Here is a 13991-nt window from a genome sequence, read left to right as displayed (position 1 = left end):
CCCCCCCCCCCCCCCGGAAATTAGCAGAAATAAAAGATAAGAAAAAAATAAGTTAATTTCCCAAGACAATTCTCAAGTAAGGGCATTTCAAAGTTCGACCAAATAGTAAAGACTGAGGAAGAGACACTCAATGAGACTGTTTCAAAGAGCAGGAGAACAAACCTAACACAGTTCACTCTCAAGGTCTAAAATTAGCGCCACAAGGTATCATTACAGTCTAAAACATAACAAAATAAACCCCAAATCTTTACATACAATTATTGGTAATATCGAGAACAGAATCTCTACATCTAGATTAAGGATTTATAATATGCTCAGTAAGAACTGTAACGCCTAAACCAATCATAGTACGGACCAGTTTCTAACTGGAGATTTCTACATTCTGCAACAGAGACAGCGACCTGCCCCAAATGTTTGGCATCAGCAGCTGTCAGGTGACCTGATGACCAGTTATCTTACCTAACGCGGCAAGTAGGCCCTAGTGAGCCATTAACAACGGATGTAATTGTTTTCTTCTAAATCGTTAGGATAAATGGCCTATTCATATCTGGTCCAAAATACTCTTCCATCCTCTATGATGATCAACTCGGAGACCTTGATTTAAAATTATTCATTACTCAGCTGAATTCCCTCAAATACATTTTAGCCCTCCTTTTAGTGTACACTGAAGCTCTGCAAAAGAAACTGAGTATATCTTTTCTTAATGAATTTTAAATTTAATGTAAGCCTCTGATTTGTTTTCCAATTTCAGTAAGTGTAATATTAGTGTAAATAAGTGAATAAATAGCTTAAATTACTGTGATTCCTTCCCTTTTCCTGCCCCAAAAGCAAATACTGATTCTAAAGATGATTTTCATGGAGCTTATAATTTGTCATGAAAGTTTGATGACATCATATAATGCAATATATGCGGTGAATTTCAAATATACCTTTTGAAAACACTGACATATTTGATATGTCATAGGAACAAAATTAAACTGGTCTCTGTAAGGGTAATTACACCCAGACCAGGTCCCTGTGAACAGCCTTGCCAGGACGAACTTGCTGCCGCACGCCGCGGAACGCCCCAAGCGTGGGGGGGGCGCGCGCTGCGGAGGTGTCTCGCACGTTACTGCTCCTCAAGTTGAACAAAAGTTACACAGCTCCACACGACCGCAGGCCGGCGCTCAGGCAGAACTACTTGCTCTGTTTACACTCTGTAAACATTCTCCCATTGTAAGAGAAAAAAACTGCATGACCATGAAATGCAATACATGTTCAGCTCACAGCAAATTTACAGTGTTCAATCACGGAGAGCATTATTTTACTGAATCACTTTGGAGTATATTCTACTATTACAGAAAGTGCACAGTTGGGAAAAAAACAAAAAAACAAACCTTCCTAGTAGCTAAGAGATACATTTACTTGTACAAAACTCAGAAAACTGCAGGTAGCCACATTATTACTCAGACTGACCATTTAGTACTTGAAGTGTTATTTTTTTCATCATTTACTGTACTGCCAAAAGGGTGTGCATTCTGATGAAGCCTAGTGTGCCATTTATGTACTTCTGTTAAAGTGTTTCTGACAAGCTGTTATTTTGAGTGCAGTATTTTACAACTAAATTACTAAGTACAAGCCTTCTGGTTCCCAACACCACTCAGTTTTCACAAGTTACGCAGAAGAGAGAACTCACAAAAAGCACCAGTCGCCTGCAAGTTCCGCAGCCAGCTCCCACCTGAGCGGTTTTATAAAGCGAGTCTGACCACCGACCCCTGACAGACTGATCTCTCCCCGCAACAGTACATGCTCCAACACGCCTGGCAGCCCGGAACTGAATCCAACTGAAGCAGTAATGCTGTGGACGCCGAGTTAGCTGCAGCACGGTTTGTATGGGAGGCTGAACTGCCAGTGGCTTCTTCACAGAAACCTGTGCATGTTATAGCATGAAACAAAAGAAGATACAGCTGAAACCTCACGTTATTTTTCCCAGTCTCTCATCTCCGATCTTGTAGTGTATAACATAGGTAAAAATATTTAATACTGCCACATAACACTAATCATGATTCATTTCAGTCTCTTCGGTAGATTTAAGGTGTATGGGATGCCATGAAATATCTAGAACTGCTGAGCACAACACCCATTTATGAAAATAATTATGAAAAGAATTTCAACAGGCAAGTAACCTACAGGTATACAAAAATAAAGCTGTATGGGAATCCAGGGCTGCAGCTGATCCAGTGCTTCCTTCTCCACTCATTACACTACAGGCACTCAGGATCTGCAGATCTGCTCTTGTTCTCTCCCCACCCCACTCCTCTGAAGAGAGCAAGCCAGCCACTCCTGTGCTGCCTGCACTTACAGCAGAGCTGGACTAGAGGTGGGCCACAACCCAAACCGCAAGTGCCTCCTGTTTGCTTGGCTTTGTTCATCTCTACAAAGCAGCACACGCTTCTCTGCAGGGCTAGCAGCAGCAGAAGAGCCACGCTTCTGGAATGGGGTCCCCTCAGGCACGCCCGAGGTGGTGACCGCTGAAGGCAGAGGTGGCCTTTCCCCCCTCCCTCAGCAGCCGTTTCCGCAGCCTCCCCTGGGCGACCTGCTGTGACAGACACACGGGACAGCTTGTAGCCCCTTCCTTTTATCTGTCTACAAAACACCAAAATTATCTTCCTAAGGATTGTGAAATTCTCATCTCAGTCAAAGGCTAAGCTGCAGCACCGGATTTACAGATCCATTTCTGCACAAAGTTTCATGGTTTGGAAGCTGCCTTGTAAGAAAATTTCCTGAAAGCAGAATGGGTGAGCCATTTACCCATGGCACGTTCTCCCACAGCCTCTGTCCTCTTTGAAACTGAAAGCTTGAGAGCCAAATTACAGCCTGTGGACAGGCATATGCTGCCCCCAAAGCACCTGTGACTCATGTCAGCATCTGATCTGCAAAGCAGCACCCCCTCCAGGCCAACGCTGGCTTGCAGGAATCCAGTTTAGAAGTGGGTAAATCAGAGGCCCTGCCACAAGCACTGAGGTCAACAAAACTTCACAGCCAGACCTCTGAAATGAAACGCTCCCGAATGTTTTACCACATTAAAGGAGATTAAAGCACTATCTTTGAAACAAAGCTTCATTCATTTCCTCAGGGACGGAAAACTTGAACAAAGGATAAAAATGTGTATAGATCTTATGCTTTAGTTCTGCTTGCTTTTTAAAATTTTGTGTCATTGTTTTGGTTGGTGCTTTTTAATACAAGATTCTGTTGGGCAATTCTTACACCTGTCCAGGAGAAACACCATGTTGCTCTCCCAGTGCTCAACCTCTCTGTGTTCCTGGGAGCAGGCTGTTAGCTGCCCAGGGCCAATCTCTCAACACCGCAGTGTTTCCATGCCCTCTTTGTGTTTGTTTAATGTCTTGTCAGCCTTAGCAAAACATTTACATCATCTAGGTGGGGAAACACGGGTACCTTTTTATGGCTGTAAGTTTTGCTGCTATATTTGTGTCTGCTGTGATACTGCTCTAAAAGATTGGTTTACCCTGATTTTTTTCAACAACTCTTCTAACTACAATGGAAGCAACTGGTTGCGAAGAAATGAAAGAATCTAATTCAAATACAGATTTACTCTTTTTCTTTCCAGCTTGTCACACATCTCTTAAAAGGGATATCCACATTAAAGAGTAAGTAAAAAGGTTAACCAAGGACACACACATCTCAGAACATATTGTCTAAACCAAGTTTAAATCCCGTGTCCCTCAGTAAAAAGCAATGTAGCACAGCATTCTCATCTACAGGACCAGACTCAACTGGGATAAGAAAATTTAGAAAAATAAGAATAGTGGTCAGACTAGAAAGGTATCTGTAAGAAATAAGAATATAATTAGGTTTTTATTTTACATGTGTAAAATATTTCATTAATAACCACGGAAAATTTATGGCCCAGAAAATAAGGGCTTGATGAGCAGATACACAAATGTACCAAAGTATACTACAAATCAACTTAGCTGCTATTATTTTCTCCCCCTAAACTTTCATCACCTTTGTTTTTTTATACAAATAAACATCATTTAAACATCATAAACATAAGGAAGCAATCAAAAGAAGAAATTACTCCATGACTCCAAATTTTGTTTTCCATCTTGGTAAATGATAGTATTTGACAGAAGTACAGGAGCCAATTTATTGTGTAGATACTAGTAATTGTATATTTTTTCAAAAACTACACAATATTATTTGAGGGATAACCTAACTCTGGCATTCTTTGTACATGAAATTCTCTGGACTTGGGATGTAGAAGAACCTTTTCCTTCGTATTACTCAGGCAAATTTGCTGACAATGGACATTCAAGACTGGATGAAAGATGGTTGGAAGCATAAAATAACTGAAGCTTTTTACTTATTCTTCCACAGGAATGTAAGTTTTTTAGCTTTGAAAACAAAATCTGAGCAACAGCTGGAGAAATATGTGAATCTAGTGGGAAGACAAGCAACTATGAAGAGTATAAAATGGTCATCTTGTCCAAGGAATATTTCTGAATATTTCAAAGTTTCTTACACAAAAGTTCTCATGCTAGTAACAATACTGCCAAATGACAACTCAGGTCAAGTGGTCTGAAGTATAAAAACAACTGAATTAGCTGGTACACTGAATTTTCTTAAATTTATTTTTTAAAAAATCACCTCTTGTTAAGAAAGTTTTTCTAGGAATAACTTTCTATTTAACTTGCAAAAATATTTATTACGGCCACAGGAGGAAACATTTCAGAATGATACCCAAGTTTATTGCTGAAAGAATATAGAAACAAGCAGTACTTAAGGCATGAAATAATAATGTTCAGAGCATACTCTCCACATACATGCCAACACAAAGTTTGCTGTAACCCGAAATGCAGGTATCATAAACATTTTGTAGGAGAACAGTTATCAAAGCTTTCAGATTCAAGAGCTACCAATCATTTGATATACTTGAGATGAATGAGTGCCTCAACACATTTAGAGTTAAAAAGTTTGCTAAGAAATTTAAAAAACCATAAATATTCAGAATACTAGTTACAGCTGAAATAATAACAAAATGCTTTGTTAGAGTTATTGTCACTGTATGTGAAATATATTAGCTATGTTTCAGGCTACTTAAATATGCCAACAATACACATATCAAGAGGTTCCCTGAAAACAAATGTAACAACAGTATTTCAGAAAAGCTGGATGAAACTAGAGAGTTAATTCTGGGGAAAAAAAAAAAAAAAACCAACCCGAAATTGGATAACTGCATTTAACTAGCACTGTTACTTTGAAAGCAAATATGTGTTGTCTACCACATTCCTCTGGATGAATCTTAAAAGTAAAATTGAACATATCTAAAGAAAAATTAAAGCTTCACATAAACTCTATTGAAAATGCAATCAATGATTAGAGGGCTCTTCAAACTGTCCCGTAACTCTGCACAGTAAATCTGCATTTTTTTTAATACTTCACATATTAATGAAAGGTGAACGGCTATCAGTGAAAATATAGTTATGTAGTACATAAGCACCACTAAAAAGCCCTTTAATTTATGGGACATATCAAAGTAAGTCATCAGGATTTGTACCTTGTGCTGGCGATACTTGGTGATTCTGCTCCAAGCCTACATCTTTCTAGCTGATTAGCCACAATTTGCCTTTCCACTTCCAGTTCTCTGGTAAGTCTTTGAAATTGGAGCTCCTGAAATTTCAAAATAAAAAGAAAAGCATTCTTGATGTTAAAAAACGGGTGTGGATTAATTCTGAAACAATCACTGTTTCATCACAATCATGTTTCTTATTTTGACTCTTTCTTAGTGGAATAAACTATCAGAAGATTAAAGTGGGAATTTAATGGTTCTTTAAATCAGTGATTCATGCAAATATTGATTTATCACCTGTTATAAAAGGAAAAACATGTATAAGCATTTGTGGATTTTATTCCTCCTGCAATTAAAATTTATGTGTCTACTTATATTGCCACAATCTAACAAAATCAGTGCCTATAAAGTCAGTCTTCAGTTTCATCTATAAACAAGGTAGACTGGAAAATACCGTATCCTAACCTTTCTACCTGCAGAACTGCAAATCCCAAGCTATGCTGTTCTGACTTCTGTATTCAAAACCCTAAAGTTTATTATGTCAAACCAGCTGAGGGTAGAGATGTGCTACTTCACCTTCCCTGATTTCAGTCTTTGTTATATTTCTTGGGCAAAGGTACCAAACCTCAGCCTTTGTAAAAGATTTTTGGAACATAATGCTCCAGAAACGACATGGGAAATACAAGTTCTGCACACAATGTTTCTGTATTATTAAAATCTGGAAACATTTTCTATAAAGACGATACTCTGAAATCTATCCTATGTCACCATGGGATAGTATAGCAGTGATGTTTGCATCCACAGTTATCTTTTTGTTAATGATAGAAAAGGATTCTATTGAGCAACTGTATTATTTTTCAAACTGATAGTCTACATCCCCTGAAGTCTAAGTAAACTGTTTGATACTATTTAAAAACAGATGAACACCGATATTTAATAATCTGGTTAAGCAAGTCTCATATGTAAGTCAAATACAGCACGGAAGCATTCCTTTAATTTTAAAGTGCAAATTACTAATAAGGGGATTTTCTTCTGAATGTAAATCATGTATTATACAGTAGTTTCACGACTTGCCACATTACAAAAGTCCCCTTCCCTCACAGATTATAGTTAATGCAAAGTATCCTTTCACACCTTACATTACATGGAAGGAGGCTGAAACACTTTACTTTCATTAATGGTCCGTGAAAGAGCTCTGCTTCTTGCAGTTTGTGCGATGTTCCGGTAAGGAAAAGCTCGGTTCACAATGCCCCCCGGCCTCCAGCAGCCTGCAAACACCTCTGCACCTCCCACGGCGCCACTCCTGGGGGGCTTCACCGCAGTGCCACAGGCAGGCCTGAGCAACAGCACAGTCAAAAGCTACTCTAAAACCAAGATTTACCTCGCAGAAGTAGGGATAAAGTTTTTTCTACCGACAACACAATGAGATTACCTCCAAGAACCTGCAGAAGGCCAATTAGCACTGATTGCATTAGGAAGCCAGCGAAGTCAAACAGCAGCACTGCCCCAAATGACTCTATATATTGATGACACACACACAAAGCTACTTCTGAAAGTCTGCTCCCAGCTCCACACAACTAACCAGCCTGTTAGAGATACACCACACAAGCTACTGCCCCTCCCAGACGATACAAGGAATTGTAGACACTTTCAAACATTTCTCAGAGCTCACAAACTGAACAAACACACCCCAACATTCCAAAGCTGGCCAGCTGAAGTGTTTGTCTTCAGGACACGGATCTCCATCTCGCCTGCTACTGCCACGGGACACAAGCATCCACACAACATGACTGCATTTTTCTGCTATTGATCTACTACAAAGAGGTCACCAGAACAAAATAAATACTCTGTAGTTCTGTTAAAAAGAAATATGCAACCCAGGGGAGCAGCAGGAGGGGGATGTGGTCCTCAACTTCCCCCAGGACACCCTTTCCATTAGGTCAGCATTTACTGTCAAGCTTCAGCATGAGAAAAGCTCAACACAGTCTGTGCTCAGTCATGAAAGAGCATCTTGGGACATATGTCCTAAACTTGGATTTTATTAAAACCTGCCCTTAGACAGAATCCTAAAGCTAAATCCTTTTAATCTGGAGACCTGATATGAAAAGCCTCACAAACACGATAACCTGCAGACCACAGCAAGTCCTGTGGGCCTGTCCATGGACTAGAACGTAGGGGTAATGTCAGAAGGTTTGTAGGACGTGTCACTGCACGAGGAGCAGAGACCCAGTCGGCACAGCCTGATACCAGGTCTCGGCAGGATTCACCTTCATGTTATACCAAAGAGGTGCACATGCAACCAGCCACTTCATTGGACAGTTTGTCTTTTGGAGGAAAACCACTAAGAAGTATATTAAGCAAAAAAAGTCAAATTTACACATGAGAATTTATTTTCCAATTCTAAGTCTGAATATAGGTAACACATCCATGCAGAAGCTGGTTCACCAGCCAGTCGTTAACATGCTAGTGGAGAACGCTGTGATTTTTACAAACCATTGGGATGCTGAAGCTCTAAGTTTTGAAGCAAATGTCAGCAAGACAAGCTTTTCCCCGTCAGCCGTGATGTATTATACAGCACGTAACAAACACAAATCTTTAAAATAAACACTACTGTATTGCTTGTTTGCAGAAATAATACAAAACATTTACCCTATGTGTAAAGCTGTTTCCTGTTCTTTACTTTTAAATCAGTATTTAAATACCAATGTCATTGACACAAACTATGAATCTGAACACAAGACCCAAGTTGCTTATTGTTATTTACCGATCTTTTAATTAGATGAATAAAACCAAAACATACGCTTGCCATTATTTCCTTCCATTCAACCGATCTCTATTAATTTGCCTCTTCATTACAGGCAGAGACTTTACTGAAAATAACATTATTGTAGAAAACATTCTCGCAATCCATGCTATGAATGCACACTGCTCTGACTCCCGCCTCCCTTAGCGGCATCCTCCTGCACTCTAACGCTGTCCTTTACACCAGCTCTCACCTATAAGCAAATGTTATCACAAGGCAACTTTTGCCATTTGTGTTCCAGGAGGAAAAAAATTCCAGTAAATTATCAAATTCTACAAAAAGGCTGACACTGTCTAGAAAGCATTTTTACATAAAGTAAATCAATTAAAAAGGGGCATGTAACAAAGGGAACAGGACAAAGCTCTAGCTCCAACAGTTCCAATGGCAAAAATCAGATACACAAGAGGGAAAATAAAACCTGGGCTTGGCAACCAAGCTTGCATCTACAGGATCACAGCTTTTTAAACTAATTTGTCACACACTTTTGTCCTAAAGGTATTCAGGAGATGAACCACTTAATTGGGATCATCAGAAAAATCAATAACTATTTCCATTTTACAAGTGTAAAACAATTACAGGTTTAAAAGACAAAAAAGCTCCACTGAAAAGAATGACCGATGCAAGAGAAGTCTTCTCTAAAACACTACAAAAGTCTAACAGCTACAGAAAATACTATTTTTTTGCAGCACAGAAAAGGGATCAAGATTAAATACAGCATGAGGAAGTAGAAGTTGTGCTGTATTTCCCTCATTTCACAGCGTACTTTCTTTATAGAGTATTAATATGTATACAGTTTCCTTCCCAGCCTCCCCGAAAACTCCTCAGAGTATATTCAAATGCTTCATCTGGAAAATAAAGGTCTGCCCAATTCCAATAATCACCTCAGATTTTTGAAGATTTCAGGCAAATAAAAAAAATATAGGACAACCAAGGTTTTGAGTTATAGCATGATTTGGGTGGGAAGGGACCTCAGAGCCCATGCAGTGCCACCCCCTGCCCCGGGCAGGGCCACCTTCCACCAGCCCAGGTTGCCCAAAGCCCTGTCCAACCTGGCCTTGAACCCTTCCAGGGAGGGGGCAGCCACAGTTTCTCTGGGCAAATCTGTCAGGGTAGAAAAGGTTCTTCCTCACACCCAACCTACACCCGCCCTCTCCCTTGTCCTGTCACCACAGGCCCCAGTAAAAAGCCTTTCCCTGTCTCTTATGCTCCCCCTTTACACTCCGAGAGGCCGCAGCCAGGGCTCCCCGGAGCCTTCTCTTCTCCAGCTGAACCCCCCGGCTCTCTCAGCCTTTCTTCCCAGCAGAGGGGTCCCAGCCCTCCAGTCGCTGTCGTGGGCTCCTCTGGCCCCGCTCCAACAGCTCCAGTCTGGCCGGCGCTGGGCCCCCGAGCTGGAGGCAGTGCTGCACGTGGGCTCTGACCAGAGCGGAGCAGAGGGGCAGAATCCCCTCCCTCGCCCCGCTGGCCACGCGTGCTCAATGCAGCCCAGGACACGGCTGGATTTCTGGGCTGCCAGCGCACGGTGCCGACTCACGCCTGAGTCTTCGTCCACCAGGATCCCCAAGTGCTTCTCTGCGGGGCTGATCTCAACCTAGCTGGCCCCAGCCTCTGCCGATACTGGGCACTGCCCTGACCCCCGGGCAGGACCTTGCACTTGACCTTGTTGAACTTCCTGAGGCTCGTGCCGGCCCACTCCTCCAGCCTGCCATGGCCCCTCTGGATGGCATCCCTTCCCTCTGCAAAGTGAATCCCCTGCATCACCCGGCTCGGTGTCACCTGCAAACTTGCGGAGGGTGCACTCAATCCCCCTCTCTATGTCGCTGATGATACAGTAAATAGTACTGGTCCCAGTACGGACACTGGAGGGACACCACTCGTTACCAGTTTCTACTTAGACATTGAGCCATACAGCCAGTCCCTCCACCCATCTCACCGTCCATCCAACAAACCTGCCATTCTACAATTCAGTAGCAAGAATGCATACATAAATATGTAAGAGGGATAACTTTAGTGGTACCATCTTCTTTACAGCTGGAATACCTCCTGTGTTACTCCTTTCATCTGTCATCTTAGATCATATTATTATAGAAAACTAAGTCCTAATCAATTCTAAATAAGAGCATTGATCACCACAGTTTATGCTTCATCATAATGACATCTGACACCACTCTGAACGGATGCCTACCACCACCATGTTTACCTGTCAGGTAGTATACTTTTTATTGGGGGAATCTATCTGAATCTGCCTCTGTGAAAGCAGCAGGAGATTACACTCCCCAAACAGGATGCTCCCATGCAATGCCGGCTGCCAGTGACACACAGAACCCGCTGCCCTAGGCAAAAAAATCACAGTTAACTGGCTTTTATATTACTGGCTTCTGACAAAATGACATGAGTCAAATAAAACAATTAATAAGCCTGTTTTCATTTGCAGAAGAACATCTATACTAAAATTATAGATGTAGATTATAGAATACGCTGCCATAGTGCATCAAAAGGACCAACCAAATCTTCTGAAACATACACACTACAGTGCCTTAGCCAGAGCTACTACTTTTTTTTCAAAATTATCCAATATACATCAAGGGGAAAAAAAGTCCCAAAATTCTATTCAACTATTTCTATTCAAAAGTCTATTAGCATTATCTACTTAATCACCTTCTAAAACTACAGTTTTTGTTTTCCTAACCTAAATTCCACTGGAAAACCACAGACTGTATTTCTTAACACCAAACTACAAAATATGCTGGCTTTAAATAGTTACATATAAGGAACAGGAAGCACATATGTGATTCAAGAAAGAGAAGAAAGCAATCATACAGACCGCAGGCAGACAACCTTCCTCGAGTGACAACCAAAACCCATCAGCTCTCAAAGCTGGGCAATTCCCTTTTAGAGGCTGAGGTTTCTTGGGGGGGTGGTGACACACACACAAACCCTGCACAGGGTGTCAACACTGTAGTGTACACCCCAGGTGACCACCAACATCTCTTACTTGGCCAGTTCTGCGGGTCACTGGTCTGCAACAAGGTTGGGATCTCACTCCAAGGCCTTCACTGCCGTGAGATACAGATGAGACAAGTTATACTAACCCTGAAAACAAAACACTCTCTTCATCTGAAAGCGGAGAGAGTACCTCCAGCTGGTTTGTGGCTCCCTGACAACTGAAAATAACTGCCAGCACACTGTGCTGGGCTATTAACAGGAAATATTTGAAAACAGGTAAGTAATGGGAATGTAATTTGTATGGCTGACCATGAAGACTGTCATTGTCCCGTTGCAGGCTTTGGATAATAAAAGAAGGTTCAGAGGTAACTGTGCTTTCTGTCTGCACCCCGTTATGACACCACGTTGCAGAGATCCAACATTTTCATTTTTGTTAACAAGGAACTTTCATCCCTCAGTAACACAGATGAGAATGAGGAATCGACATTCACAACATTGAAAAATTAAAAACTACTTTCTTCCTGCCCTGTTGTGATTTGAAAACCCCTGGCAAAACACAGATAACTTAAAACATTAAACAAGCAGTGATCGGTTTGGCTAACTGAAGGTTTTCTGGTGACAACTACGCAAGAATCAGCAGCAATGGCACAAACAGTGAAGACAACTCACAAGCTCTTCTGGACTGGTAGATGCCTGGCTAATCAGACCAGGACCAGGCAGCTGGGACATCCGAGAGAGGCGCCGCCACTGAGAGATACACCTGCCAGTGCCCAGGGGTCACTGTGGCCAGGCTGGGATGGTGTTTCAAGTTGTAGCAACACCAGGATAGGCTACGCTGCTTTAATTGCCAAACTCCCTGCCTTTGTGAAACTTTAAGAAGGCAATTGTAAACTGAACGATAAAATGTCTTCCTAATCATTAAAATGTTCCCCGTTGAACAATTCAGCTGAGCCTCTTCCAGTTTTTTGAGATGATCTAAGACAGTGTAGCCTACATTTGAGAGAAGTACTTTTACCTTGCATTTACTATGTCTCATTCAACTGCAACAGACAGCGCAGAGCCACACAGCTCCCATTGCCTGGGAAAGTTCAAACAGTGCTAAAGAAAAGGCAGTTACTTTTTGGACATCTTTATGATACAAATGTGCAACAAAAGTGAACAAACAAAATTAAGTTCGTTTATACCTTCACATTAACCTCCTGCGCCGATCTGCGCAGAGATCTGCATCTTTCCACTTGCTGTAATTCGGAGCTAGATCAAGCAATTGACTACTTAAAACCACACTGAATACCACATTCTTCCAACATGACTGTCACAATGTAGTGACCTAATACTTGAATTCTCTACCAGGATCTATTGAGAAGAAAAACCCTGTACTTTTAACTAACCATATTAGATCAACTTTAACAGTTTCTGTAAAAATAAAGTTTACTCACGCACACAACTGCATTTGCATGCTTTCAGTATCTCAGTATCTTCCAAAATAGAAGACAAAAGATAAAAACAGAGAACAGAGGACAGAGTAAAGAGAATCACAGATTACAGGATGTGAAATGACACAGCTACAATTATTGGCTGATCTCACTTACTCTGTATTCAACAGCAGCAGACCATTAAAGCCCTTAATACTTTTATGCCTGCATTGTTCACTAGTCTGGTGCGACAGTTTAGTGCTGCTCTGGCTGATGGGGGATCAAAATTTAAGCACTTCATAGAAAGCTTACTCTTAGTCAGTGGTGGAAAGGAAGAATGCCACCTGAGGTATTCACTGACTACATCTGAGCAGCGTCCTCTTTGGAAAGCATCTGTTACAATGCTCTGGTTTTTAAATGGGTGCTGGAGCTAAGGACACTGTTCTGCCAGCAGTGGATTAGAGTTCAGCTGCTGCTGAGTAGATTGGCTAGTCATCTAAATATAAAAGTGTTATGAAAGGTAGAAATACCCCAATATATTTCAGGGCTACCCACACAGTTCTAGGCAGGCTCTTTATCAAGTGGAGTTTCTCCTCAGAAGCCTAACACTACATGCTAAAAAGAAAAATTAATTTCTAGATCTTCACATGAATAAAGGAGTACACAGACTTTTGCTTAAGGAAAGGAGTTAGTTGTTTCATCTGAGACAGGAGTGGCCTATATTTTGTCCTAGAATGAGAGCCTTGGGAAGTGGACTTCTCAGACTTGATTCACCAAAACTGGAAATACTTGTAAACAGCAGAAACAGTAAACTTCAAAGTTCTGGGATTAAATAGGGAGGAATGACCTATGCAACTGAACACAACATTAAGAGTTGGAAACAAAACCAGTTCTTCCAGTCATTCAGAAAATGTTGACAAAGATTTTTGTTTCGCTCACACAAAGCTTGGAAGTCCACTCAATAAAAAGTACCGCCTTCATTTCAGAACTGAGGCACATTTATCCACCTAGCTGATCACTAGATGCATGCAAATCAGAATTTCAAAGTAAGACCATTCAATGTTTGTGCCTAATTACTGAAAGTGCATTTAGTAAGTCTTTTTTTCAGGTATCTGGTTGAAGTGACATGCCCACACAGTCAGAGTACTTGATATAAAGCACTAACTATTGAACTGGTAGCGAAATCTCCCAAACTTAGGATCAAAATACTCTCATTCTAGTAAAGATGCATTCAAACATGCAATAATAAAATGTTTGCTGCATG

At 41.1% G+C, this 13991-nt stretch overlaps 1 protein-coding gene across 1 annotated transcript in view; it reads right to left on the bottom strand.

The window, feature by feature from the left end:
- Positions 1 to 5656, bottom strand: part of PKP4 (plakophilin 4) — a 51441-nt gene extending 45785 nt beyond the window's left edge. The window contains exon 1 of the mRNA XM_026852359.1: positions 5558 to 5656. The gene's annotated coding sequence lies outside the window, so the exon portion shown is untranslated. The remainder of the gene's footprint in view (positions 1 to 5557) is intronic.
- Between the last annotated feature and the right edge of the window lie 8335 nt (positions 5657 to 13991).

This window comes from Athene cunicularia, assembly GCF_003259725.1.
Source record: "Athene cunicularia isolate RWA chromosome 7 unlocalized genomic scaffold, athCun1 chr7_part1, whole genome shotgun sequence".
NCBI classification, from domain to species: Eukaryota; Metazoa; Chordata; class Aves; order Strigiformes; family Strigidae; genus Athene; species Athene cunicularia.
Note: the sequence above shows the minus strand (reverse complement) of the source record. Positions and strands in the feature narration are given on the sequence as shown.